The 26,739-nt window shown below is 46.8% G+C and overlaps 10 non-coding genes across 10 annotated transcripts; 4 read left to right on the forward strand and 6 right to left on the reverse strand.

Annotated features, from left to right (window-relative positions):
* Positions 1-4,106: 4,106 nt before the first annotated feature.
* LOC122391626 lies at positions 4,107-4,225 on the reverse strand. The gene has a single exon (XR_006258382.1). It is a non-coding gene; the product is annotated as a 5S ribosomal RNA (ribosomal RNA).
* A 6,751-nt stretch (positions 4,226-10,976) lies between these two features.
* Positions 10,977-11,143, forward strand: LOC122391627. Its single transcript, XR_006258383.1, has one exon. It is a non-coding gene; the product is annotated as a U1 spliceosomal RNA (small nuclear RNA).
* Positions 11,144-11,626: 483 nt separating this feature from the next.
* On the reverse strand, positions 11,627-11,745 carry LOC122391633. The gene has a single exon (XR_006258389.1). It is a non-coding gene; the product is annotated as a 5S ribosomal RNA (ribosomal RNA).
* A 2,689-nt stretch (positions 11,746-14,434) lies between these two features.
* On the forward strand, positions 14,435-14,601 carry LOC122391629. The gene has a single exon (XR_006258385.1). It is a non-coding gene; the product is annotated as a U1 spliceosomal RNA (small nuclear RNA).
* A 483-nt stretch (positions 14,602-15,084) lies between these two features.
* On the reverse strand, positions 15,085-15,203 carry LOC122391636. Its single transcript, XR_006258392.1, has one exon. It is a non-coding gene; the product is annotated as a 5S ribosomal RNA (ribosomal RNA).
* Positions 15,204-16,639: 1,436 nt separating this feature from the next.
* Positions 16,640-16,806, reverse strand: LOC122391630. The gene has a single exon (XR_006258386.1). It is a non-coding gene; the product is annotated as a U1 spliceosomal RNA (small nuclear RNA).
* Positions 16,807-17,251: 445 nt separating this feature from the next.
* On the reverse strand, positions 17,252-17,370 carry LOC122391634. Its single transcript, XR_006258390.1, has one exon. It is a non-coding gene; the product is annotated as a 5S ribosomal RNA (ribosomal RNA).
* A 6,736-nt stretch (positions 17,371-24,106) lies between these two features.
* On the forward strand, positions 24,107-24,273 carry LOC122391628. The gene has a single exon (XR_006258384.1). It is a non-coding gene; the product is annotated as a U1 spliceosomal RNA (small nuclear RNA).
* Positions 24,274-24,732: 459 nt separating this feature from the next.
* Positions 24,733-24,851, reverse strand: LOC122391635. Its single transcript, XR_006258391.1, has one exon. It is a non-coding gene; the product is annotated as a 5S ribosomal RNA (ribosomal RNA).
* A 1,220-nt stretch (positions 24,852-26,071) lies between these two features.
* LOC122391631 lies at positions 26,072-26,189 on the forward strand. Its single transcript, XR_006258387.1, has one exon. It is a non-coding gene; the product is annotated as a U5 spliceosomal RNA (small nuclear RNA).
* Positions 26,190-26,739: the final 550 nt, after the last annotated feature.

Raw genomic sequence — 26,739 nt, forward strand, 5'->3', positions numbered from 1 at the left:
TCCCGCAATTTGTGTTATGTAATTTGACGATTATGTCGTAGTCTCATTCTGTCTCGATATGCTAATAAATGATAAATGGGACGGAGGTTGGAAGTAAGGTGTGAGTGGCTGTAACCGGCAGGTTTTGGCGAGCGCGATATTAGTTATTGTGAGCGCGCCAGCTGCATTAAATCGCGCGCTTCTGGCGAGAAAATACTTGCTCTGGAACCTAGAAGTTTGTCGTGAAATCTATGTGCCTTTGGACAGCGGCGTATTTAGAAAATCGCGAAGGGGGGGGGCCAAGGGTTTGGAGGGCGCCACCTCACCCAAGGAGGGCGCCATACGGTCGCGAGATAAAAAATCGCTCAGTGGGGGTTGGGGGGTTGGGAGGCGTTTTTTACCATGCCACCAGTTTTTTTTTTTGCGTAACCTCGTATAGGTCGTGCTGCATTGATTTTGCATCGTGTGTATTCATTATACTCCAGGTCACAAAAGGTCAAGTGTCCTTGAAATGCTGCGCCGAAGGCGCGCGAAATTTTTGAAAACAACCTTTTCCTCCGCTTTTTAGGCACGCCTTTTATACGATCACTGTTCAAAGCTCCTCTCGCTCTTTTACCAAATTTGAAGGTGTAAAAAATACCTAAGGTTTGGTCGGGCCGCTGCCACACAAACTATACAGAAAGCTTGGCTCATGGGTGTCGATGTATAAAAGTTTATTGGCGGTGGCATATCTACGCACCAGATCACCGTATCGGATTGATACCAGAGCGCGAGATGCGTAAACATCATCCAAATTACCTCAGACCAGCCTTCATAGCCTTCTCACAGATGCATACAGTGTACCCACATAACCAGTTTCAATCACCGAAACTTCAGATGCCTGCTGTTGCGCCCGAACCTGTTGACAATACTTAATCGTAATCCATATAGATGCCATGATGCACGTAAAGTAGGATCAATCCGTTAAGACCAAAGACGTGTTTTATGCATCGTAGAGCGTAGATAGTTTTGGTAGGTATAGATACTTCATTCATTGTGCTGAATGCACGTTCATTTGTGGCAGTTTTCACAGGCAAGACATCAACTATGTGCAATAGAACGACTAAGTTGAAAAACATGCCAAAGGAGTAAATAAATGATAGGAGGGCAGCGATCAACGGATGTTGCCAATAGGTAGAAGGGCTGCGATCCACAGGAGGGCACTAATAGGTAGAAGAGCCCCGATCAACATCCCGAGTTTCGACAGTAGGGCACCGATAGGTAGGAAGTTGGCGAGCAGCAGGAGGGCGCCAATGGATAGAAGGGCAGCGATCAACAGGAGGGCACCAATAGGTAGGAGGGCGCCGATCAACAATCAACAGGAGGGCGCCACCAGGTAAGAGGGTGGCGAGGAACAGGAGAGCACCAATAGGAGGGTGGCGATCAACAAGAGGTCGCCAATAGGTGGGAGGGCGGTCATCAATTGGAAGTCGCCAATGAGCGGAAGGGTGACGATTAAAATGGGGGTGGCAATGGTGAGGAGGGCGCCTTTGCTCAAGAGGATGACACGAACAGGAGGGCGTCTGTGCGGAGGGCGCTGGTCAACAGGAAGGTGCCAGTGGATAGGAGGGCGGTGATCAACAGGAGGGTGCCAGTGGTTAGGAGGGCGGCGATCTACACGAGGGCGCCAATAGGAGAAGGGCCCCGATTAACATTCAACAGGAAGGACTAGGGAACCAATAGGTTGGAGGGCGGCACTGAACAAGAGGGTGCCAAAAGGGAGAAAGGCGGCCTTCAAAATTTCACATGAGGGCTCAATAGGTAGGAGAGCGCCAATAATTATGAGGACGCCGATCAGCAGAAGGGCGGCAATGTGTAGCAGGGTGGCGACCTACAGGAGGGCGCCTTCGGGTGAGAGGGCGCTTATTTACAGGACAGCGGCTTACATAGGCGACCACCGTTACGCTTAGAGAGCTACAGCCTACAAATGTGGTTGGAGGGCGCCCGAGGGAGCCCTCCAACCGTATTTGGAATGGGCGTCCTCCGAGGGCGCCCTCCATCCGTATTTTCCCTGTAAACACATTCGCGATTGGAGGGCGCCCTCCAGTCGCGATTGTTTTTCGATTCGATTATATCACAATTGCATTTGCGATTGGAGGGCGCCTTCGGCGCCCTCCAATCGCAAAGGGCGCCTTCGGCGCCCAAGGGGGGGGCCATGGCCCAGTGGCCCCCCCTGCCTACGCCCCTGCCTTTGGATTGAATTATTAGAACATAATGTACTTTCGGTGTCCAGCACTGCAGCTCTGGAAATAGAAATATGGATGTTGGCTGTTTGATGTAGCAAGGGCTAACAATCTGCGTCAAGAATCAAAAGCTGTATGCAAATTAAAGTGAATATATTTCAATGAATTTTTAAATTTTGTGATACAAAACATAAATGTGTCAACTACTGATTACACCCGGCTGCAAACACTGTAACGCTTGCAATGCTGTACGGCAAATAAATAATATAGATTCTCTGGCGGCCGACTGGCGCGATCCGAGGCTGCTGACTGTTGTTGTATAGGACAACACGGCTGAATGGCTACGATCGAGAGTACGGAACGGTGCTGGTGACTGGCGGACCAGCGAAAACAGGAAAGGAGATGAATAGCTCTAGCTCCCGTCTGCGCGCGGAAGGGCGCTGATTGGCGCGGCTCGCAGACTCCATTGGCTCATCAGACTGTTGTTGGTTTTGCTCCTCCCCTCCCACAGGCGTAGCCAGGTAGCTTAGTTGTGCGCGGAAGCGAGCGGCCAGAGCGGCGCTAGGTGTCGCCCTCCCAGCGACCGGGCAGTGCAGCTGGACGTGCCGCGGATGGTCCGCCTCTGATCTCGGCACACTCGGAAGAGTGCGGCCGGACACTCCATGGAGTTGCATAGCGTCGATAGGCCGTATGTTTTTGTTTTTGTTTTGTTGGGTTAGGCCCTTTCGGTCCAATGCGACCATTTCAGAGCCGGGAGGATAATAGGATATAGGGGGAGACATTGGTCTGGGCAGGCACCCTAGTGAGTCGCCGGGGCTGAGCCCGTCCAGAGGACAGGCCACCCAGCCCCAAGGCACTCACTGCACCCGGCTACGGGGTACGCTCCCTCGGGAGCAGCGGTGCCGCTCCAAGGGAACAGCCCGCATGAGATAAAGTTGCCTGTCCAGCCCGGAGGGGGGTTGCGGCGTGGCCAGGAGAAGAATTTCAGTATCCTGAGGATAGAAGCACGGAACGGTGAGGCCGTATGGTGTCGCTGTCGTAATATATAAAAGCGTAAGTAGAAGGTTGAAGCAAGATATAGAATGTTTTTCTTTACATTTAATATCGCAAAGCACAGCTTTATGCGCTGGCTACGATATGAGCGCGTCGGTTGCGGCAGTAATCATCGAAGAAATATATGGTTTATGAACGTTTCTTGATCATAAAATGATAAAACATTGCAATGTTTGCCTATCGTGAAGAAAACTCATATACTGCCGCTCTATCGTCCGGAATTATTCGTGTTTGATTACGGCGATTCCGCCACTCTATCAGCTGATTTTTGTTTCCGAGTCACGTGACCAACCGGTGTCTCCCTGGGCAGCACAATTTAGAACGACTTGGGCAGAAGATCCTAATCAAGCTTGCGGGATCGTCTATGCACGTATAGGTATGTCATGCCTGCAGCCTGATGTATCAAAACGCAATTGCCATGCCCTGAGCAAATGTAATGGTATACGTGTTGACTGTTGACGCTTTTTTGTCTTATTGCTTCAGTGACCATATCAAAACGACTGCACAAGACAGCTGGAAAGCGGCACAACACAGTGGGACCTGACTCAGGTCAAATATCGAGACAAACTGCATTTTCAGGGCAGGTCACATCACTGCCGTTTGACGACAACGCGATCTCCGCAATGTGAAACAATGGTGCGCTAACGTCTTAGACTCTTTGGCGATGACTTCAGTCCCAAGAGTCTTTCACTACGGAGAAGAAGCTTGCGAAGCATGAAGAGAAGATGTTGAGTCCAAACAAATATGAAGATGTTTCCAGACTGCTCCGCGAAGGCCATAACGAAAAATGCATTCAGTGGAAAATATAGACGATCATCTTATTCATCACAGCCCTCACTGACAAAGCGAAAATGACAACGACACCCGGTGTTCCCAGGCGGTCACCCATCCAAGTACTAACCGGGCCCGATGCTGCTTGACTTCAGTGATCGGACGGGAACTGGTATTTTCAGCATGGTATGGTCGTTGCCAACAATCGGGGTCCAACTTCACCACCCACATGTGTAACACAAAAGATGACGTCACAGCACTTCTACTCACCTGAACCCCAAATACCAGTCATTTTCACGTCCTGAGAGGTCACTATAATGTTGACGTTATTCATTCAGTAACCGTCGTAGTTGCACTGTTAGCTTTAAGAGTGGCCACAGCTAAAACATGAAGCGTGTCCCGGGCCACTGCCTCGCCCTGGAATATGTCATATCCTGTTCCGTGCACGTGCTATCTGTCATGTGCCCTGTTCTCTGCCCTGTTCTCCGAACTATGCCCCCTATACCCTGCCCTGTGTCATGCCTCGCGTCCTTCCCTGTTCCCTGGCCTGAACTGTCAACTGCTGTGCCCAGCTCTGAACCCTGACCTATGCAGTGCATACCTCGTGTCCTGCTCAGTGCCCTATGCCCTGCTTTCCGCCATATTGCGATCTTTCGAGGCTCGTCTCAATTGTCTTTCTTTTTCTTTTGTTGGATAGGTGCTTCGGACCTTGCGGACCATTGCGCACCGTTTGTGTTGATCAACGATATATTTATATACGTAGCATGGTTAATATATTGTGAAGTCTAGTGTGTTGTGTTGTAGTATGTTAATGTTATAAACGATTTATGAGATTTGTTGCGGTAAGATATGAAAATAAGAGATGTAAGAGGTCTTCATAATCATTTCCTAATAAAACCGGTACCGTAAGTTGCAGTGCATTCTGCCTACAATATTGATGCAGAATGTTCCTTTCATTATCATATTTGTGGCAGTGCAAGAGGATATGCTCAATACTAAGTGGCACTCTGCAACGGGGACAGGCGGGCCGTGGCCGACGGTCAAAAATGAATGAGTGAGTATGGTAAGTATGGCCGATGCGAAGTCTAGCTAGCGCCTTTTCTTCTTTTCTGGAATGTCTAGTAGAAGATGACCAGCATCCGATCTTCGGTTTGATTCGATAAAGATGTGAGCCTGGTCCGTTGGTATTCCAATTGAGTTGCCAAAGATGAGTGCAGCGAGATTTGATGGAAGTGCGAATAGAATCAATATCGAAGTGTGCTTGAGAAATGTGTGGAAGTTCCAAGGCTTTCTTGGCATAATGATCAGCCATGGTGTTTCCCATTATGCCAGCATGACCAGGTATCCATAAAAACTGTACTTTGGTACCTATCTCCGAAAGGTGCTGGTGAATTTGGGCTATACTTATGTGTGTATGTTGTGAGGTGTTCAAATTCTGAAGGCTTTGAATAGCGGACTTCGAGTCGGAACAAATGCAAGCTCTCTGGACACGATACTGTTTGATCAGCTGGAGTGCGACTAAGATTGCATATAATTCAGCAGAATATATTGACGTGTTATTGATGAGCCTCTTCCGCATCCTAATGAAATCTGGAGAGAAAATGCCTATACCGGTGAGGTCGTTAGCTTTCGACCCATCTGTGTATATGAAACGATATGTTGCATTTTGTGTCTGATATTTCAAAAACGTTTGTTGGACCTCTTCAGGCGAGAGAGACTTTTTGGATGTTGTGAAAAGCAAAGAAATAGCGAGATGATGGAATAACCATGGTGCGAACCCAAGACGAGCTAGTGGAAGAACAGCAGGCATGTTGTAACCCAATTCTTCTTCATATTTTCGAACTCTAGATGCTATCGTAAGGCCTGTTCGTTTTTCGCATCGTCCGAGATAATTAAAATGTAGTCGAGGGAGCACATCTAAAGCTGCGAATGCTGCATGCTCCGGAAACTGTTTAATCTTCGCATAATATCGTAAGGTAAGATCGATGCGTCTAATGTGTAAGGGAAGTATGTTTGCTTCTACTTGAAGAGAATGTATTGGAGAGGTTTTAAGGGCGCCTAATGCCAGCCTAAGAAAATTATTTTGCACAACCTCTAGCTTTTGCAGAGCTGCCTGGCTACCGCCAGCGTACATCGCACAACCATATTCTATCACTGGAAGAACAAGTGCTTTGTAAAGACGTAATAAAGTAAGTCGATCTGCGCCAGCTGGTGTACTAAGCAGACACCGGAATAAATTAAGTCTTCTTTGGCACTTTGTTCGTATGTGTTTTATGTGTTTGTGCATATTCAACCGTGGGTCAAGGACGACTCCTAAGAACTTAAAGTGAGGTACCAGTGGAATATCTATGTTTTTCAAAGTTGGAAGGCGTGAAGGTCGAAGAGAAACATGCTTCGAAAATATCATCAATGCAGATTTCTCTGGAGAAAATTCTAATCCGTATTTATCAGACCATCTTTCAAGATTTTCGAGTGCAGCTTGTAATCTTTGAATGCCTACGTCATAATCGGGTGTAGTGCACCATATGGCACTATCATCCGCAAATAAAGAAAACTTAACTCCAGAAGGAATATCATGGAATAAGTCATCAATCATAACGTTAAAAAGCAGAGGAGAAAGACAGCTTCCCTGCGGAAGACCGTTTTCAGTTTCAAAGAAGTCGGAAAAAATCGAACGACGCCGAACTCGAAAACGTCTGGAACCAGTGAGGAAATTGAGTAAGTAATAGCCCAGATTTCCTTTAATTCCAAGTTTCTTGAGTTTCCAAATCAAGGCTGGCTTGTAGACCATATCGTATGCACTTTTAATGTCTAGGAATATAGCTGTAGTGTGTTGTTTCTTTTTGTAACCTAGTCGAATATCGCTTTCAAGTCGAATTAAATGATCTATTGTACTATGATTGTTTCGGAAGCCACATTGAAATCTTGAAAGCATGTCCTGCTGCTCGAGAATGAACGAGAGACGCTTAGAAACAATGCGCTCCAAAAGTTTTCCTAAGCAACTTGTCATGGCTATAGGTCGGTAGCTGGTAGGATTGTGTGTCGTTTTCCCTGGTTTTAATAACGCTGCTACTGTATTTGTCTTCCATTCTTCAGGAAATAAATGATTGGCAAAAAGTGAATTGAACGTTTTGAGAACCAAAAGTCTCGAACGCTCTGAAAGATTGCGAAAGAAGGCGTAATGTAATTTGTCCGGGCCGACTGAGGTGTTCCCGGAGGTACTTATGGCATTGTTGAGTTCTTGGAGAGTGAAAGGAGCATTATAACTTTCGTCATTGTTAGAGTGAAAAGATGCATGATCAACCTGAAAACGTCGACGTGCTGCAGCCACAAAATCTGGAGAGTATCTTGCGTCGGAGCTAGTGTGTGAAATTTGTGATGCTAATGAGTTGACAACTTCCTTTGGTTCACTAACTACACGACCCGTTGGAAGACGGAGAACTGGGAAAGTTGCACTTGTCTGCTTCCCAGTCATTCTACGGATCAAGTCCCATATCTTACTGAGTGGTGTACTACAAGTAAATGAAGAGAGAAAATGTTGCCATGACTCACGCTTAGCGATCTTGATAATACGCTTGGCGTTTGCGCGCGCCTGATTTCGTGAGATTAAGGCCTGATCCGTTCGGAGTCTTAAATATGTACGAAAGGCTCGCTTTCGCTTAGCGATGGCCTGCTGCACAACCGGTGACCACCATGGTACTGCTTTGCCTTTTTTACAAGCTTTTGTCATTGGAATGCTCTGTTTGGCTGCTGAAATAATTGTTTCTGTAATGTGAGATATTCCGTCTTCTGGATTTGCAGAACGATCCTGCATTTGAGCCTCACAAAGTTGGGTGAACTTCACCCAGTCGGCTTTGTTAAGGTTCCAACGAGGAACAAATGATTGTATTCCGGTAACTGAAAAACTAAATTTAAGAGAAATCGGGTAATGATCACTGTCATGGATGTCACTATCAACGCTCCAAAGAAACCAAGGGGCGAGACACGGAGAACAGAGTGATAAGTCAATGGCTGACTCTGTGTTGTGAGATAAATTGAAATGTGTCGGCTGGTTAAGATTAAGGGTAACTAGCCTATGGACGTCAATAAAGTCTTCGATTATTTTGCCTCTACCGTCTAACAACTGTTCATCCCACCAAGCTGGGCTGTGGGCATTAAAATCACCCAGAAGAAGAAATGGATGTCGGAATTGCTGAACGAGATGGTTGAGCTGTCGAAGAAGTTCGGAATTATCGAAATCCGGAGGAATATAAATACTACATACATCTATGTCTCTACCGTTGATATACATGGTACATGCAACGGCTTGTAGATCTGTGTGTATATCGAGTTCGCTATGTGTGTAATCATTCTGTACGTATAGCGCCACACCACCGTGGCGGCGCTGTCCGTAAAGCTCGTCGTGTCTATATAAAGTGTAGTTTGATAAATTGAAATTGTACTGATCAGTTGGTAAAAACCAAGTTTCCTGGAGAGCAATGAGTACAGGTGTTAATACAGAGAAAAAGTTTTTTAGTTCGGCCCACTTAGAAAGCAGGCCTCGACAGTTCCATTGTAGCATGGTGTGCGTATTCATGGTTGTCGACGAGAGAAGTTTCCACGGCTGGGCGAGGCCCAGCTCGACGCGCGGTTCCTACCCATCGAGACGCGAATTGGTGGACGTGGTTGGCGATCCCCTGTGCGAGGAGAGGAGGCTTGGGGATGGGCACCGCTGCGCCCCTGTACTCTGGTCCAATCAGTAGTACGGCTTGTTCCTGGGGTCGGTTTCGTTTTCTGGGCGATCTCAGGAGAGAAAGCTGGCTGAGAGTCAGGCGAGGGCACTGGCTCATCGATCTCGATAGCCTCAGTGGTTTGGGTCGTGCTTGTGGATGCGGCCGGTTTGGGAGCGAGGGGCTTGAGAAGCTCCAGGGGAGGGAGCGCGGCGATCAGCTCGGTCTGAGTGCTGCATGAGACAGTTTGGGTGCTGGCGGCTTTTGCATAGGATTTGCCCGGAGTCGGAGTGGCGTTCTCTGCTTCTACCCGGCGTCGTGCGTCGGGATAGGAACAGGCGGTTTTGGCTTTCACTTCACAGATGCGTTTTTCCTTCTGCCAGACAGGGCACTGTGAGGACGAGACAGAGTGATCTGTGCTGTCACAGCTCAGACATTTGACTGTAGTGGAGCATGCTGAGCCCTCGTGTGGAGCTTCTCCACACTTCTGGCATCTGGCGGACTGGCGGCAAGTAGAACTACCGTGACCGAAACGCTGACACTTAAAGCAGCGGAGGGGGTTGGGAATGAACACTCGTACGTCCTTCCTAACCCAGCCGATCATGATCTTCTCAGGCAGAGTCGTCGTGTCAAAGGTGAGAACTAGCAGACTAGTGTCTCGCCGTTGCCCATCGCGGAAGGTGGTCAGGCGGCGGATGTGTGTTACACCATCACCCCTCAGCTCAGACAGAATCTCATCCTCAGACATATGACGGAGTTCCGGAGCAAAAATCGTGCCCTTGGAAGAGTTTCGGCTTTGGTGGAGCGAGACTGTCACCTTCTTGCCGCAGAAAGTCGTGGTCTTCAGAAGCGGTTTGGTTTCTTTTCGGGAGTTTGTTTTTACGATCAGAGTGCCGTTTGCCGGAGCCTCGATAGCCAGATCCATGGAACCAGTGATAGCAGCGATCTGCTTCCTAGGCCAAAAAACGTTCATCTTCCGGAAAGAAACGTCGTCGTCGCAGGGCTTAATAACCAGAAAAGAACCGTGGAGAGGCAAGTAAGGCTCGAGCGGAGCGCGATCAACCGAATCACAGGCAGGTGCGTTGTCTAAGTTCGTGCGCGGGTCAGAGCTCCGGGAGTGGTCGGTGGACGGGCGAGGGTCATGGCTCCGGGCGAGGTCGGTAGACGAGCGAGGGTCAGAGTGCCGGGCGGGGTCAGAGGTCGAGCGAAGGTCAGAGACGTGGTCAGTGGACGAGCGAGGGTCGGTACCGGGTAGATCAGTCGAGGGGCGGGCAGAGGAGGGAGGGGTGACGATTGGGTGGGAGTCGGTATCCATGGAGGCGGGAGCGAGGTCAGGAGCAGGAGTAGAGGTTGGAGGGGAGTCAGAATCGGAATCGGTAAAGGAGTCAGAAAGCGGGCGCTGACGGCGCCGCTTCCCCATGATGGGGCAAACGGAATGCGGGTGTGAGCAGTGAGGGTTCAAGGAGTGGGACAGTAGGGAAAAACTGGATCAAAGTGGGTGGGAAGGTGGGTGTAGGAAGAGCTCTCAAACAAACCCGTGAAATGCTAACTGCCGGAGCAAGTCAACGATCACCTTAGCCTGTGGTCTCAATTGATCTCAAATGAGAAGTTTAGGCATTCTCAGTCACTCATGAAGTATGATATAGCTGGAGAGGCGGCAAACTTCTCCAACATCCGATAGGTGGCGGTGGTGTAGCCCGCTAGCCCACTGTTATCGATATACCTACTACCAACGGCTTATATGTAGATGGCGGTGGTGTAGCCCGCTAGAGCTCGCTATGTCACTCTATGCTATGGCAGTCATTAGGTACTTGAGTCATGTTCATGTTACGATCTTCAAATAAGTTAACATTTGTAATATTCTGGGTAGTTTAATGATTAATGAACTGCACTGGTAGACTTGTATTGTAGTAGGTAATGATTGACCATGATAGACCAGCAGGTCATTGGTCTATCGGTCCATAGATTACTCTCTGAACTATAACTTAATATACAGCTCATAGAGGGCAGTTTTGTACTGCACCAAATTCTATGCTGAGTTTTTAGAAAATGTGCCGTAACGTTTTTCTGAATCTTAAGGTGAACAATGCTGACAAGGGGTTCAGAACCATCAAATTTTTGTAAAGCAGCATGCGCCCTTAACGTTTTGTGTCAGCTTTAGGCTATCCTATGAACTTCTAGTTGGAAGAACGTACTCCTTAGTCACTATGGGATATATACGGAAAAATCGCCGGCGGAACTCATACTTACCTGGCTCAGGGGATACCGTGATCATGAAGGCGGTTCCCCCAGGGCGAGGCCCTTCCATTGCACTTCGGTTGGGTTGACCCCTGCGATTATCCCAAATGTGGATAACTCGGGAGTACAATTTTTGTTAGCGGGGTAGGTTGCGTTCGCGCTCCAACCCTTTTTAATTGCAGATATGTGAGGAAGTAAGATTTCAAAGTGGAAATGTATATATGTAGTGTAACAGCGACAGTTCGGCACCAACACTGCCAGTGCCTTATATACAGAAGCACATATAGCACAGTGTCGCAAATAGTACATTTGTACCATTTGTACTTCCGTTTATCGTTGCTCCTAGACTCCAGGGTATACCCCAGTACCCACATTGTGTATAAAAAGGTATGCCTACTTATGTTCATAAACATCTGCTAACGCCATTGCCATGCCCTGAGCAAATGTAATGGTTTACGTGTTGACTGTTGACTGTTGTCGGCATTGCTGTTACGTTGTCCTAAACAATCATATCATCACATCTCATCAATCATCAAACAATCACATCAATCGTCACGAAAAGCCGTAATCGCCACTCCTTATGTGGAAGGCTTTTGATGCCAATTCATACATGCATGCATATGTACAATCAGGCCCCGATTGATGAAGCGAAAATGACAACGACACCCGGTGTTCCCAGGCGGTCACCCATCCAAGTACTAACCGGGCCCGATGCTGCTTGACTTCAGTGATCGGACGGGAACTGGTATTTTCAGCATGGTATGGTCGTTGCCAGCAAAGGGGATCTAGCTTCACCCATATCTGTAACACAAAAGATGACGTCACAGCACTTCTACTTACATGAACCCCAAATACCATAGTCATTTCCACGTCCTGAGTGGTCACTATAATGTTGACGCTATTCATTCAGTAACCTTCGTAGTTGCACTGTTAGCTTTTAGAGTGGCGACAGCTAAAACATGAAGCGTGTCCCGGGTCACTGCCTCGCCCTGGAATATGTCATATCCTGTTCCGTGCACGTGCTATCTGTCATGTACCCTTTTCTCTTCCCTTGTCTCCGAACTATGCCCCCTGTACCCTGCCCTGTGTCATGCCTCGTGTCCTTCCCTGTTCCCTGAAATGTCAAATATACCCAGGGTTACTTTTAAAGGGGGGGAAGAGGGGAATTTCCCCCCTTCGAAAATTCCGCTCCCCCTTTCAAATCGTGTCTGAACGGCTAGGGAGGGAAAGGGGAATTTCCCCCTTTCAAATTTATTTTGGAGCCCATTTTCAATCAATTCGCTATTCAGATTCTATAGCCATCGTTAATCAGATTCTCGTCATCAATCAACGTTGCTGGCGTTAAGATAATTATTAATTTTCAATTTTCGGTTCCATCCAACCATTTTACGTTCAGTGCAGCAGGAACTCCAGATTTGACCCGATACCGATCGGATAGTCGGTGGGACCGTCTCTTGTCTTGTCTCTTCCGTCTTTTCGCAATCACTGACATATCGGTACAGGCGTCGGCGTAGAAACCGGCGGGGGACGGGATTACCTCTCCGAACCAAGGGTGGATACAGGGGGAGGGGGGCAATGGGCCATGGCCCCTCCTTTGACGCAAAAAGAAGGTGACCCCCTTTTGGACCCCCTTTTATATTCTGTGTTCTTTCTCAGAAACGACCCATTTATTTACGATTATTTTCACTTTTTCATCGACGCCAAGGCCAGACATGTAAAAATTTTTGTCCCAATATGACAATGGCCGTGTTTAACCATCCTCCAAACCGGAATCATTGAAGGAAAAACAACGTTATTTTTGTCCCATAGGCATTAAAGCTTTGAGTAATAAATGACTTTTCTCTTTATGCAGCATTCACGTTCATCTGCTTTGCATGCAGAGCAGGGCGCAAAAAAAATGTACCTCATCACAGCCGGCTTTCCCAATGGAACTTTCACTGCTCAGTGCTCACTAATACTAATAGTAATAATTCAAGTTTTGTGCTTCATTAGTTTTTGTTCGGATATCACTGCCCACCTTGTAGTTGTAGAGGTTGCAGTTTTGTAGCGCCTTCGTTTCTCTACATACACGACCACACAAAGAACTTTGGAATTGCTCGTTAACTGTAGCTTTTGTGAGCGTTTAAGAATTTCATGTTTTTTGCTCATTTTTGCTCGAACAGTTTGACATCAATTACTCCTGACCTAAGGTGACCTAAGACTTGAAATTTTGTGCGAAGGTTTCAAATTGATGCCCGGTAAGTTACTAAAAATTTGGCGGCGCTGCGCGCCGCCGTTCTTCGCTTTTCAAGAAAACCCACATGGGGGCCAAAATGACCTCCAATCAGGGCGCGGATTAACCTCTCTCTTTAGAAAGGCGTTACTTAATGTTTGGCCGGGGTATACCTACTAGTTATTGATACCACTGATAGGTTGATACTACTGATTGGCATTTGCAAGGGCGCAGTAAAGTTGGGACCTCCCCCGCCCCTTACAGCCAAGGTAGGTGCGTATATTTTTTAGCAAAATTATTTTTTGGCAACCTTCCAAAATAAAGTGGCTGAAACCCGAGGAAAGAATAGGATTTGGGGGTAGGTAAGGTTCTGCGGGCTCCATCCTAACGAAAAACCTAATGGTATTGCCGCCCACCCCCCTTTCAGATGCCCCTGGATCCGCCTTTGCCCCGAACTTTATTCCCCCTCTCAACTTTTCCTGTAAAAGTAACCCTGAATATACCCAACTCTGAACCCTGACCTGTCCAGTTCATACATTGTGTCCTGCTCAGTGCCCTATGCCCTGCTCTCCGCCATATTGCGATCTTACGAGGCTCGTCTCAATTGATCTCAAATGAGAAGTTTCAGCATTCTCAGCCACTCATGAAATATGATAGCTGGAGAGGCGGCGAATTTCTCCAATCTCCGATAGGTGACGGTGTTGTAGCCCGCTAGCCCACTGTTATCGATATACCTACTACCAACGGCTTATAGATGGCGGTGGTGTAGCCCGCTAGAGCTCGCTGATGTCACTCTATGCTATGGGAGTCATTAGGTACTTGAGTCATGTTCATTTTACGACCTTCAAATAAGTTAGCATTTGTAATATTCTGGGTAGTTTAATGATTTATGAACTGCACTGGTAGACTTGTATTGTAGTAGGTAATGATTGACCATGATAGACCAGCAGGTCATTGATCTATCGGTCCATAGATTACTCTCTGAACTATAACTTAATATACAGCTCATAGAGGGCCGTTTTGTACTGCACCAAATTCTATGCTGCGTTTTTAGAAAATGTGCCGTAACGTTTTTCTGAATCTTAAGGTGAACAATTCTGACAAGGGGTTCAGGACCATCAAATTTTTGTAAAACAGCATGCGCCCTTAACGTTTTGTGTCAGCTTTAGGCTATCCCATTAGCTTCTAGTTGGAAGAACGTACTCCTTAGTCACTATGGGATATATACGGAAAAGTCGCCGGTGGAACTCATACTTACCTGGCTCAGGGGATACCGTGATCATGAAGGCGGTTCCCCCAGGGCGAGGCCCTTCCATTGCACTTCGGTTGGGTTGACCCCTGCGATTATCCCAAATGTGGATAACTCGGGAGTACATTTTTTGTTAGCGGGGTAGGTTGCGTTCGCGCTCCAACCCTTTTTAATTGCTGATAAATGAGGAAGTGAGATTACAAAGTTGAAATGTAAGTGTGTTATGTATCAGTTACAGTTCGGGACCAACATTGCCAGTGCCTTTATATACAGAAGCACATAGCACAGTGTCGCAAATAGTACCATTTGTTACTTCCATTTATCGTTGGTCCTAGACTCCAGGGTATACCCCAGTACCCACATTGTGTATAAAAAGGTATGCCTACTTACGTCATGTTCATAAACATCTGCTAACGCCATTGCCATGCCCTTGGCCCCTGAGCAGATGTAATGGTTTACGTGTTGACTGTTGACTGTTGACGGCGTTGCTGTTAAGTTGTCCTAAACAATCATCACATCTTATCAATCATCAAACAATCACATCAATCGTCACGAAAACCCGTAATCGCCACGCCTTATGTGTAAGGCTTTTGACGCCAATTCATACATGCATACATATGTACAATCAGGCCCCGATTGATGAAGCGAAAATGACAACGACACCCGGTGTTCCCAGGCGGTCACCCATCCAAGTACTAACCGGGCCCGATGCTGTTTGACTTCAGTGATCGGACGGGAACTGGTATTTTCAACATGGTATGGTCGTTGCCAATAACATGGATCCAGCTTCACCACCCATATCTGTAACACAAAAGATGACGTCACAGCACTTCTACTCACATGAACCCCAAATACCATAGTCATTTCCACGTCCCGAGTGAATAAGATGGTTTCAATGTTGACGCTAGTCATTCAGTAACCGTCGTAGTCACTGTTAGCTTTTAGAGTGGCGAAAGCTGAAGCGTGTCCCGGGTCTCTGCCCCAAAATGGGACAAAGACGCTAGGCAGCAGGCACACTAGGTCTAAGTCTTTAAAGCATGTGCCGAGGCCGACAGCTCGGCAAGTCACGTATGACATAAAGCAAATCTGCAGCATGAGTAACTTGGGCATCCCGGTGAGGCCCATGTTCCCACCAATAAGTTATTTAGTCTTGACATTAGGCTCCGTAGCACCCTATATAATTTCTCATTGCTCTACCAAAAGGTACTTGCAGCACATTCGGAACGACTTGGGCAGGAAGACTCGACCCCCACCAAACACGATTTGGCAGCACTGTAAAGACGTCTGCTGGGCGTGAAGTTTTCCCTTCACCATAGGGTTTACACACAAACTGGTCAAAGTTTGAGCCAGGATATACTAGTCTAAAAATGCAAAAAACGAACAAATTTTGGCATCAATAGATTCAGCATTTCATCGTGTGCCTCAAACCGTCCATCATTTGGCCTCAAAGGAGGTAAAAATTGTTCAAAATCGAAGTTGAAAAGATGCTTTCTGAGCACATAATCTGGTAGCAATCACGTGACCTGCTATAAGCAGCTTATCGATAATTTACAAACATAATTATTAATATGCTGCTTTAAACAACATTAATCATTCATTTTGAGCTTTCAGTACTTTAAATAAGGTCAAAACATCGCAAAACACAAAAGTTAATACAATAGTCACGTGGGTGTCAGGAAATGTCACAGGTGCGTCACATTTGTGACTGGGGCTTTACTTTCAAACATCGGATCTACCTGTTTCTTATAGGTATCTTGGGAAGACCCTAAGCATGCTTGCGGAAATCGTCTATGCAGGTTGTGATAGAATCGTTTCATGAATTGGTATAATGTGGCGTGCTGTGTGTTGTGTGTGTTTCCGTATGAGCGCGTGTGTGGGTGATCCGGGACCGGGGGACCGCATTTCCTGCGCTCGCAGCGCTAGTTTTATGGCGCGCAGCTGTGTTTGTAGTGTACCGTGAACCGCGCCGGCCCGGCGGTGGCAGTGGCACCGCGACACGACACGATGATTTGTTGAGGAATACGGCGTTTGAGAGATGTCTGGGCTTCTTACATATTCAAGTATGCGTAGATACATGTATCTACGCATACAGGTATGCATAGATCATGTATCTACATAACATGTATGTTACATACATGTTCCGTCAACACAGGTACTCTTGCTTCACTAACGCTTCTTTCAGTTCACCGCTTATGTAAGTTAAGAATGGGTTGGAGCGCGAACGCAACCTACCCCGCTAACAAAAATTGTACTCCCGAGTTATCCACATTTGGGATAATCGCAGGGGTCAACCCAACCGAAGTGCAATGGAAGGGCCTCGCCCTGGGGGAACCGCCTTCATGATCACTCATATGTATGTCATGCCTGATGTATCAAAACGCAATTGCCATGCCCTGAGCAAATGTAATGGTTTACGTGTTGACTGTTGACGCTGTTTTGTCTTATGCTTCAGTGACCATATCAAAGCGACAGCACAAGAAAGCTGGAAAGCGGCACACACAGTTGGACGTAACTCAGGTCAAATCTCGAGACAGAAACTGCATTTTCAGGGCAGGTCATACCTATCACTGCCGTTTGAGGACAACGGAATCTCCGCAATGTGAAACAATGGTGCGTTAACGTCTTTGACTCTTTGGCGATGACTTCAGTCCCAACTCCAAGAGTCTTTCACTACGGAGAAGAACGTTGCGAAGCATGAAGATGTTGAGTCCAAACAAATATGAAGATGTTTCCAGACTGCTCCGCAGAGGCCATAACGAAAAAAGCATTCAGTGGAAATTATAGACGATCATCACAGCCCTCACTGCCAAAGCGAAAATGACAACGACACCCGGTGTTCCCAGGCGGTCACCCATCCAAGTACTAACCGGGCCCGATGCTGCTTGACTTCAGTGATCGGACGGGAACTGGTATTTTCAGCATGGTATGGTCGTTGCCAACAATCGGGGTCCAGCTTCACCACCCAGATCTGTAACACAAAAGATGACGTCACAGCACTTCTACTCACCTGAACCCCAAATACCATAGTCATTTCCACGTCCTGAGTGGTCACTATAGTGTTGAGAGGTTATTCATTCAGTAACCGTCGTAGTTGCACTGTTAGCTTTAAGAGTGGCGACAGCTAAAACATGAAGCGTGTCCCGGGTCACTGCCTCGCCCTGGAATATGTCATATCCTGTTCCGTGCACGTGCTATCTGTCATGTTCCCTGTTCTCTGCCCTGCTCTTCGAATTATGCCCCCTATACTATACCCTGCCCTGTGTCATGCCTCGCGCCCTTCCCTGTTCCCTGAACTGTCAACTGTGCCCAGCTCTGAACCCTGACCTGTCCAGTGCATACCTCGTGTCCTGCTCAGTGCCCTATGCCCTGCTCTCCGCCATATTGCGATATTACGAGGCTCGTCTGAATTGATCTCAAATGAGAAGTTTCAGCATTCTTAGTCACTCATGAAATATGATATAGCTGGAGAGGTGGCGAATTTCTCCAACCTCCGATAGGTGGCGGTGTTGTAGCCCGCTAGCCCACTGTTATCGATATACCTACTACCAACGGCCTATAGATGGCGGTGGTGTAGCCCGCTAGAGCTCGCTGATGTCACTCTATGCTATGGGAGTCATTAATTACTTGAGTCATGTTCATGTTACGTCTTGACTTAAATATCTTCAAATAAGTTAACATTTGTAACATTCTGGGTAGTTTAATAATTTATGAACTAAACTGGTAGACTTATATTGTAGTAGGTAATGATTGACCATGATAGACCAGCAGGTCATTGATCTATCGGTCCATAGATTACTCTCTGAACTATAACTTAATATACAGCTCATAGAGGGCAGTTTTGTACTGCACCAAATTCTATGCTGCGTTTTTAGAAAATGTGCCGTAACGTTTTTCTGAATCTTAAGGTGAACAATGCTGACAAGGGGTTCAGGACCATCAAATTTTTGTAAAGCAGCATGCGCCCTTAACGTTTTGTGTCAGCTTTAGGCTATCCCATGAACTTCTAGTTGGAAGAACGTACTCCTTAGTCACTATGGGATATATACGGAAAAGTCGCCGGTGGAACTCAACAACACACAGGCTAAGGTGATCGTTAGCATTTGGCTGGCATTTCACGGGTACTGTTTGAGCTCTTTCCTCGCGCACGCACTCCTATCTTCCCTGTTGATACCAACTGTTCCCATCCTTGACCCTTCACTGCCTATACCCAACTTCCGTTTGCCCCATCATGGGGAAGCGGCGCCGTCAGCGCCCGCTTTCTGATTCCTGCTCCGACTCTGACACCGACTCTCCTCCCGTCTCGAATCCCTCTCCTGACCCTGCTCCTGCCTCCATGGAAACCGACTCCCGCCCAACCGTTACCCCTCCCTCCTCCACCCACCCCTCGGCTGCCCTACCTGGTACTGACCCTCGCTCGTCCTCCGACCACGCCCGGACCTCTGACCTTTGCTCGACCTCTGACCCCGCCCTGGACTCCGACCCTCGCTTGTCTGCCGACCACGCCCGGATCTCTGACCCTCGCCCGTCCACCGACCACTCCCGGAGCTCTGACCCGCGCACGAACTTTGATTACGCACCTGCCTGTGCCACCGCTGATCGCTCTTCTGACGAGCCTTACTTAGCTTCGAACGGTTCTTACCTGGTCGTAAAGCCTTGTGATAGTGAGGTTTCTTTCCGGAAGATCAACGTGTTCTGGCCACAAAAACAGGTAGACGCCATATGCGGTCCATGCTATGTAGACATAGAAGCACCAGCGAACGGCACTCTGATCATCAAAACGAACTCACGCAAACACACAAAGGCACTCCTGAAGACTACAACTTTCTGCGGCAAGAAGGTCACCGTTTCGCTCCACCACGCTCGCAACTCCTGTAAAGGAACTATTTTCGCTCCCGAACTCCGCCACATGACCGAAGACGAGATCCTGGCCGAACTCAGAGGGGACGGGGTGACCCACATCCGACGTCTGACCACGTTCCGTGATGGCCAACGACACGACACGAGTCTCTTAGTCCTTACTTTCGACTTCACCACTCTGCCGGAAAGTATCGTGATTGGCTGGCTGAAAAAGGATGTCCGAGTTTTCGTCCCGAACCCGCTTCGCTGCTACAAATGCCAACGCTTTGGACACGGTAGCTCCTCCTGCCGGCAGACTGCTCGCTGCCCCAAGTGTGGTGAGGCTCCTCACGAGGGTTCTCCCTGCACTTCCCCTGTCTCGTGCCTCAATTGCGGAAGCCCAGACCACACAGTCTCATCCTCTCAATGCCCGACCTGGAAAAAAGAAAAAAGCATTTGTGAACTCAAAGCCAAAGCTGACATCTCCTACCCTGAGGCCCGCCGTCGCGTGGAAGCCCAAACCACAACACCAACACCCGGTAGGACTTACGCTAAGGCTGCCAGCACCCAGACAACCTCCTCCAGCACACAGACTGAGCCGATCGCCGCACTACCTCCTCTGGAGCTGCTGCGGCCCCTGAGCCCCGAACCGATCGCCACCACGAGCACGACTCAGACGTCTGAGGTCCCTGATGAACAGATGCCGTCCCCTCCCGACTCCCAGCCAGCTATCTCTCCCGAGATCGCGCAGAAACCAAAGTCTGTTGGGGCAAGCCGCTCCACTGGCTGGATAAGGGTCCAGAGATCGAGTGGTTCTCGCCCAAAACCCTCCTCCCATCACACGGATGAACAGTCCAAAGATCGCCAGCCACGGCCACCGGTTCGGGTGGCGATGGGGCGTAACCGCGCGTCGAGCTGGGCCTCGCCCAGCCGTGGAAGATCTTCGCGTCCACAATCATGAATTCGTACACCATGCTGCAATGGAACTGTCGTGGCCTGCTTTCTAAGTGGGCCGAAATAAAAAACTTCTTCTCCGTACTTACTCCGGTACTTATTGCTCTCCAAGAAACTTGGTTCTTACCGACGGATCCATACAATTTTCAACTAGCAAACTACACTTTATATAGATTCGACGAACTTTACGGACAACGCCGACACGGCGGCGTGGCTTTATATGTTCAAAACGATTACACACATAGTCAAATAAACATCCAAACAGACTTGCAAGCTGTAGCATGCACAATATATATGAATGGCAGGAACATCGACATCTGTAGTATTTATCTTCCACCAGATCTTGATAACACTGACCTTCTAAGGCAGCTCAATGATCTCGTCAGCCAATTTCGGAATCCCTTTCTTCTTCTGGGTGATTTTAATGCCCACAGTCCAGCTTGGTGGGACGGACAAACATTAAAGCCCAGAGGAAAAATACTCGAAGACTTCTTGGACATAAATCGACTGGTAATACTCAATTGCAACCAGCCGACACATTTCAATTTATCGCATAACACTGAATCAGCCATCGATTTGTCCATCTCTTCTCCATGTTTGGCTACTTGGTTTGAGTGGAATGTAGATAGTGACATACACGATAGTGACCATTATCCGATTTTTCTTCGCTTTTGCTTTCCAGTTGCAGGAGTTTCTTCTTTCAGCCCTCGATGGAATTTGAACAAGGCCGATTGGGCCAGGTTCACGGAGTTATGTGAAGTCGAACTGGATGAACACCTTGCTCACCCAGTTGATGATATTTCTTTTATCACCGAAGCAATTATTTCAGCAGCAAGTAGATGCATTCCTATGACCAAACCATGCAAAAAAGGAAATGCAGTACCATGGTGGACTCCCATGGTACGCCAAGCTATCGCAAAAAGAAAGCAAGCTTTTCGGGCTTATTTAAGACATCGCACAGAACAAGCATTAATAAACAGAAATCGAGAGCGCGCCAACGCAAAACGAGTTATAAGGACAGCAAAACGTGACTCTTGGCAGCGTTTTTTGTCCTCCTTTACTTCGTCCACGCCACTTAGCAAAATTTGGGATTTAGTTCGCCGATTATCGGGAAAACGTTCTAGTGCAACTTTCCCGATTCTTAGACTTCCAGGAACTGGGAATGTAGTCAGTGAGCCAAACGACGTCGTGAACTGTTTGGCTGAAAACATATCACACACCAGTTCTGATGAACAATATCGTCCTCGCTTCATTGAAGTTGCGCGTCGACGTTTTTTGCTCGACCCACGCGACTTTGTCTCTGATAATACAGAAGATTATAACGTTCCTTTTTCATTGCCTGAATTTAATGATGCTATTAGTTTAGCTGGTAACACATCAGTAGGACCGGACAAGATTCACTATTCTTTTTTCCGTCATCTTTCCGAACACTCGAAACTCCACATCCTGCAAGCCTTCAATAATTTATTCACTAGTCATCATTTTCCAGAAGATTGGAAGGATAGCACGGTTGTTGCTTTATTAAAGCCAGGCAAAGCTCGATATGACACAAATAATTACCGTCCTATTGCTATGACCAGCTGTTTAGGGAAGCTACTCGAAAGAATGGTCTCTAAGCGTCTCACTTTCTTCCTTCATGATATGCTCTCCAAGTTCCAGTGCGGATTTCGCAAGCACCATTCGCCAATCGACCAATTAGTTAGACTAGAGAGTGACATAAGAACAGGATATAAAAAGAAACAACACACTGCAGCAGTTTTCTTAGATATTAAAAAGGCATTTGATACGGTATACAAACCAGCTTTGCTATTTAAACTGAAACGACTTAGCCTTAAAGGTCATTTGGCGTACTACTTGCACAACTTCCTTTCCGGCAATAGACGTTTCCGCGTAAAGCTTCGCTCCATTTTCTCAAATACTTACGAAACGGAAAACGGACTCCCACAAGGTAGTTGTCTATCGCCGATCCTCTTTAACATCATGATTGATGATTTGTTTGAGGACATTCCTTCCGGCGTTTCTTATTCTCTTTTTGCTGATGACAGCGCTATATGGTGTACGGCACCCGACTATGACATAGGCATTCATAACTTACAAACTGCACTTCATAAGGTAGAACAATGGTCGGTTAGATACGGTTTAGAATTTTCCGCAGAAAAATCGGCGCTTATGATTTTCTCCAGAAATACTCGAATACAACCATCCAGACTTCCCACACTGAATGGTACACACATTCCGCTTGTTAAGAACTTTAAGTTTCTTGGGGTTGTTTTGGATCCCGGATTGACTATGGGTCCACATGTCAAGCATGTACGAACTAAATGTCAAAAAAGGTTAAACTTATTTCGTTGCTTTACTAGCACGCCAGCTGGTGCCGACCGCTCGACTTTACTACGATTATACAAAGGAATAGTTTTGCCAATCATAGAGTACGGAGCTGTGATGTATGCAGGAGGCAGTTTGCATAATTTGCTTAAACTAGAAACGATACAAAACAATTTTCTAAGATTAGCTCTGGGTGCATTTAAAACATCGCCTATATCAGCGTTACAGGTCGAAGCCAACATACCCCCTTTGCACATAAGAAGGATGGATTTAACACTACGGTATCAAACTAAAATAAAACAATTTCCTTCTCACGCAGCTTATGCAGCAATATCCATTCTACCTAGATTACACTTCAATTATCTAGGTAGATGCGAGAAGAGAACAGGCCTTACCATAGCATCGAGATTCAACAAGTATCAAAATGACTTAGGATGTGTTCTTCCAAATATTACACCTCTGCCTCGCAGCCAGATGGCGCCTTGGATGATCCATCCCCTGTCGGTTGCACTTTTATTTACGATGCCTAAGGATAACCTCTCGATCAACGAGATCCGACAAACATTTCTTTCATACCAGGCAACAAATGTCCACTGTCGCTTTCTTTTCACGGACGGATCGAAACGAGGTAATACTGTTGGAGTAGGCGTTTATTCGCAAGGTCTTCCTCCAACACTCGTAAGAATAGCCGATGAATTATCAGTATACGCTGCAGAAATGTATGCCATATATCTCGCTCTAAAACTCATTGATGAACATCACATACAGCATGCTTGTATCTGCTCCGACTCCAAATCTGCTATACAAAGTCTTTTACAGCCAAACATCACACAACACATTCTTCATGACTTAGTGAGTCTTCATCAGCAACTTACAAACGCAGGAAAAGAAATTCATTTTCTTTGGATACCGGGTCATTGTGGCATTGCAGGCAATGAAAAAGCCGACGAATATGCCAAGGAAGCCCTTTTTCTTCCAACAATAACAGATATTCCTTTTGATCATAATAGCGTCAGGGCTTTAATAAAACACCAATGTTGTCGCTTCTGGCAACACCTATGGGACACAACTGGATTGGGAACGCAGCTGTTTCGAATCAAACCACACATTGCAAATTGGTCATCATCGAATCGACAGTCCAGAAGAGAGGAACAGGTCTTGGCGAGATTAAGAATTGGTCATACGTATATTACTCATTCCTTCATTTTTGACCGGGAGCCTCGAACTATTTGTCCACATTGTCGAGTCACGCTTACAATAGAACACATAGTCTTACATTGTACTAAGTACAACAACGAGCGCACACCAATACACACTTATTGCCGAACGCATGACGTCCCTATGAGTTTATCAGTTGTTTTAGGCGATGATCATCCATCATTGTTACAGCTTCTCTTCTCCTTTCTGGCTGCAATAAACATCTTACATCGTCTATAAAGAAGAACACGGTCCTTGAGTAGAATCTATAAACATTGAATAGTTTATACACACACGGTGCGCAATGGTCCAAATGGACCGAAGCACCTAACAAACAAATGAAATGAAAACGGTGGAACTCATACTTACCTGGCTCAGGGGATACCGTGATCATGAAGGCGGTTCCCCCAGGGCGAGGCCCTTCCATTGCACTTCGGTTGGGTTGACCCTTGCGATTATCCCAAATGTGGATAACTCGGGAGTACAATTTTTGTTAGCGGGGTAGGTTGCGTTCGCGCTCCAACCCTTTTTAATTGCCGATAAATGAGGAAGTGAGATTACTAAGTTGAAATGTAAGTGTGTTGTGTATCAGCGACAGTTCGGGACCAACATTGCCAGTGCCTTTATATACAGAAGCACATAGCACAGTGTCCCAAATAGTACCATTTGTTACTTCCATTTATCGTTGCTCCTAGACTCCAGGGTATACCCCAGTTCCCACATTGTGTATAAAAAGGTATGCCTACTTACGTCATGTTCATAAACATCTGCTAACGCCATTGCCATGCCCTGGCCCCTGAGCAAATGTAATGGTTAAGTGTTGACTTGACGGCGTTGCTGTTAAGCTGTCCTAAACAATCATCACATCTTATCAATCATCAAACGTCACGAAAAGCCGTAATCGCCACGCCTTATGTGGAAGGCTTTTGATGTCAATTCATACATGCATACATATGTACAATCAGGCCCCGATTGATGAAGCGAAAATGACAACGACACCCGGTGTTCCCAGGCGGTCACCCATCCAAGTACTAACCGGGCCCGATGCTGCTTGACTTCAGTGATCGGACGGGAACTGGTATTTTCAGCATGGTATGGTCGTTGCCAACAACAGGGATCCAGCTTCACCACCCTCATGAAGAAGAAGAAGGAGAAAAAAAACATGAGCCAAAAAAAAAAAATGATGCAAAAAAAAATGATGAAAGGCTCACAAAAAAAGTGTTTTGTTGTGTTGTGCCCATAAAGTGTACAAATTGACAAAAAGAGGCAAAAAAAAGTGGCAAAAAAAATAATAATAATAAAAAAAATATAAAAAAAATATATATATATAAAGAAAAAGCCCCCCCCCCCCAAAAAAAATGAAAATGAAAAAAAAAGTCCTGTTGTTCGTGGGAAATTTTGTCGCAGAGCATTCAAAGAAGAAGGAAGCCGAACACCACCAAGCCGAAGACACAAGCCGAAGACGAGCCACCAAAATACGCCAACGCAGCCAATATCGCCCCTGGCGGCAATCCAGATCACGAATCACGCAAACCGCAGTCGCAATCGAGAAAAACACCTACTTGGCCGATATCGCCCCTGGCGGCAAGCCAGACCACGCAAACGCAGGCCTGTACGCTGTCCACGCAAGCGTGTCACCATTACGCCAAAGACACGCCAGATGGCGCCGCCACTCAGTACCGCCACTCAGCTGGCGTATCGCCAATCGTAGGAGGCCTGCCTCCTAAGAAAGCCCAACCGAGAAATTCGACACGGCCGAAATCGCTCCTGGCGGCAGGCCGACTACGACAAAGCAAGCAAACCACCCATATCTGTAACACAAAAGATGACGCCACAGCACTTCTACTCACATGAACCCCAAATAGTCGTCACTGTCGGCGGCCCGCCACAACGGTGAACGGTGTAAAGGGGATGGTGTAGTGATGGACTGACGTTGATTATGCAAACACTTTCCAAAACATGATTCATAGACAAGAAACTGGATTCATGGACAAGGAAATCCTAGGACCAACTTCATGGCCGTCCTAGTCGGAGTGAATATCTCGGTGAGCTGTTTCGTAAGCTGTGGTTAAAGCTACACCCGGTAGATGGGGTAAAACGAGGGGGCCTTAATTTTTGGAGAGATATTGAGTTATTGGGTGGACAAATGAAAAGTTTTTTTTAGTCACTTTACTTGTCGAAAGAGGTAAACCTAATTTGCCTCATGACAGCGCACTTCTTGCATAGGACAACATAACTTTAGAGCTGCACTGGCCACAATGGAGCTAAAACTAACGATGAGGATCTAACCAGTGCGTGGTATAGGCTGAAAATTCGCCCCCAGAACCATCTCTGGTTTCCCTTCAAAACGTACAAATCTTTCGCCTTTTACTAAAGATTTCCGTGGAGGGGAACAATTAAATGAGTATTCGCCGAATTTCTTACGGCCACCACAATGGTGGCCTACTGATAACATGATGTGTGGAGAGGTAATGAATATACCATCTGGATCGGTTTATTCCCTACCTGCGGCAATTCTATTTCATCAATTTATCCCGCGAGTTGCTGGGGGGGGGGGGGGAGAGGGGCGTTAAACGCCCCCACTTTTTCGCCGCGCTACGACATAAAAACGGCGTGCCAAAATTTGGGTGCCTGTAGGGAATTGATCGAAGTTTATTGTGACAAAGTTTCAAAAAAAAAAAATCGGGCGGAAAATTTTTGAGATATCAAAGTTTTTGTGATGTCATGATTTCTGAGTTTCCGACCGAAAACGACATAGGTATGTAAAAAATCATAAAATCACAATAAAAATACAGAAATGCAGTGAACGCCATTAGACTGCCAATACCATGAGCAATCAAATGGCTATCTTCGATTTTTGATTATCGTTCCACATTTTCCAAAATCTTAAACTGAATATTGGCAATTTCTTGTGACTTCTTCACGACCATGATACATGCATTTCAAATTGAACTTTTTGAACCAAACACGTACACATATGATAAAATGAATGTT

The sequence above is a fragment of the Amphibalanus amphitrite genome, unplaced genomic scaffold, assembly GCF_019059575.1.
Source record: "Amphibalanus amphitrite isolate SeventyFive unplaced genomic scaffold, NRLGWU_Aamphi_draft 000446F_arrow, whole genome shotgun sequence".
Taxonomy (NCBI): domain Eukaryota; kingdom Metazoa; phylum Arthropoda; class Thecostraca; order Balanomorpha; family Balanidae; genus Amphibalanus; species Amphibalanus amphitrite.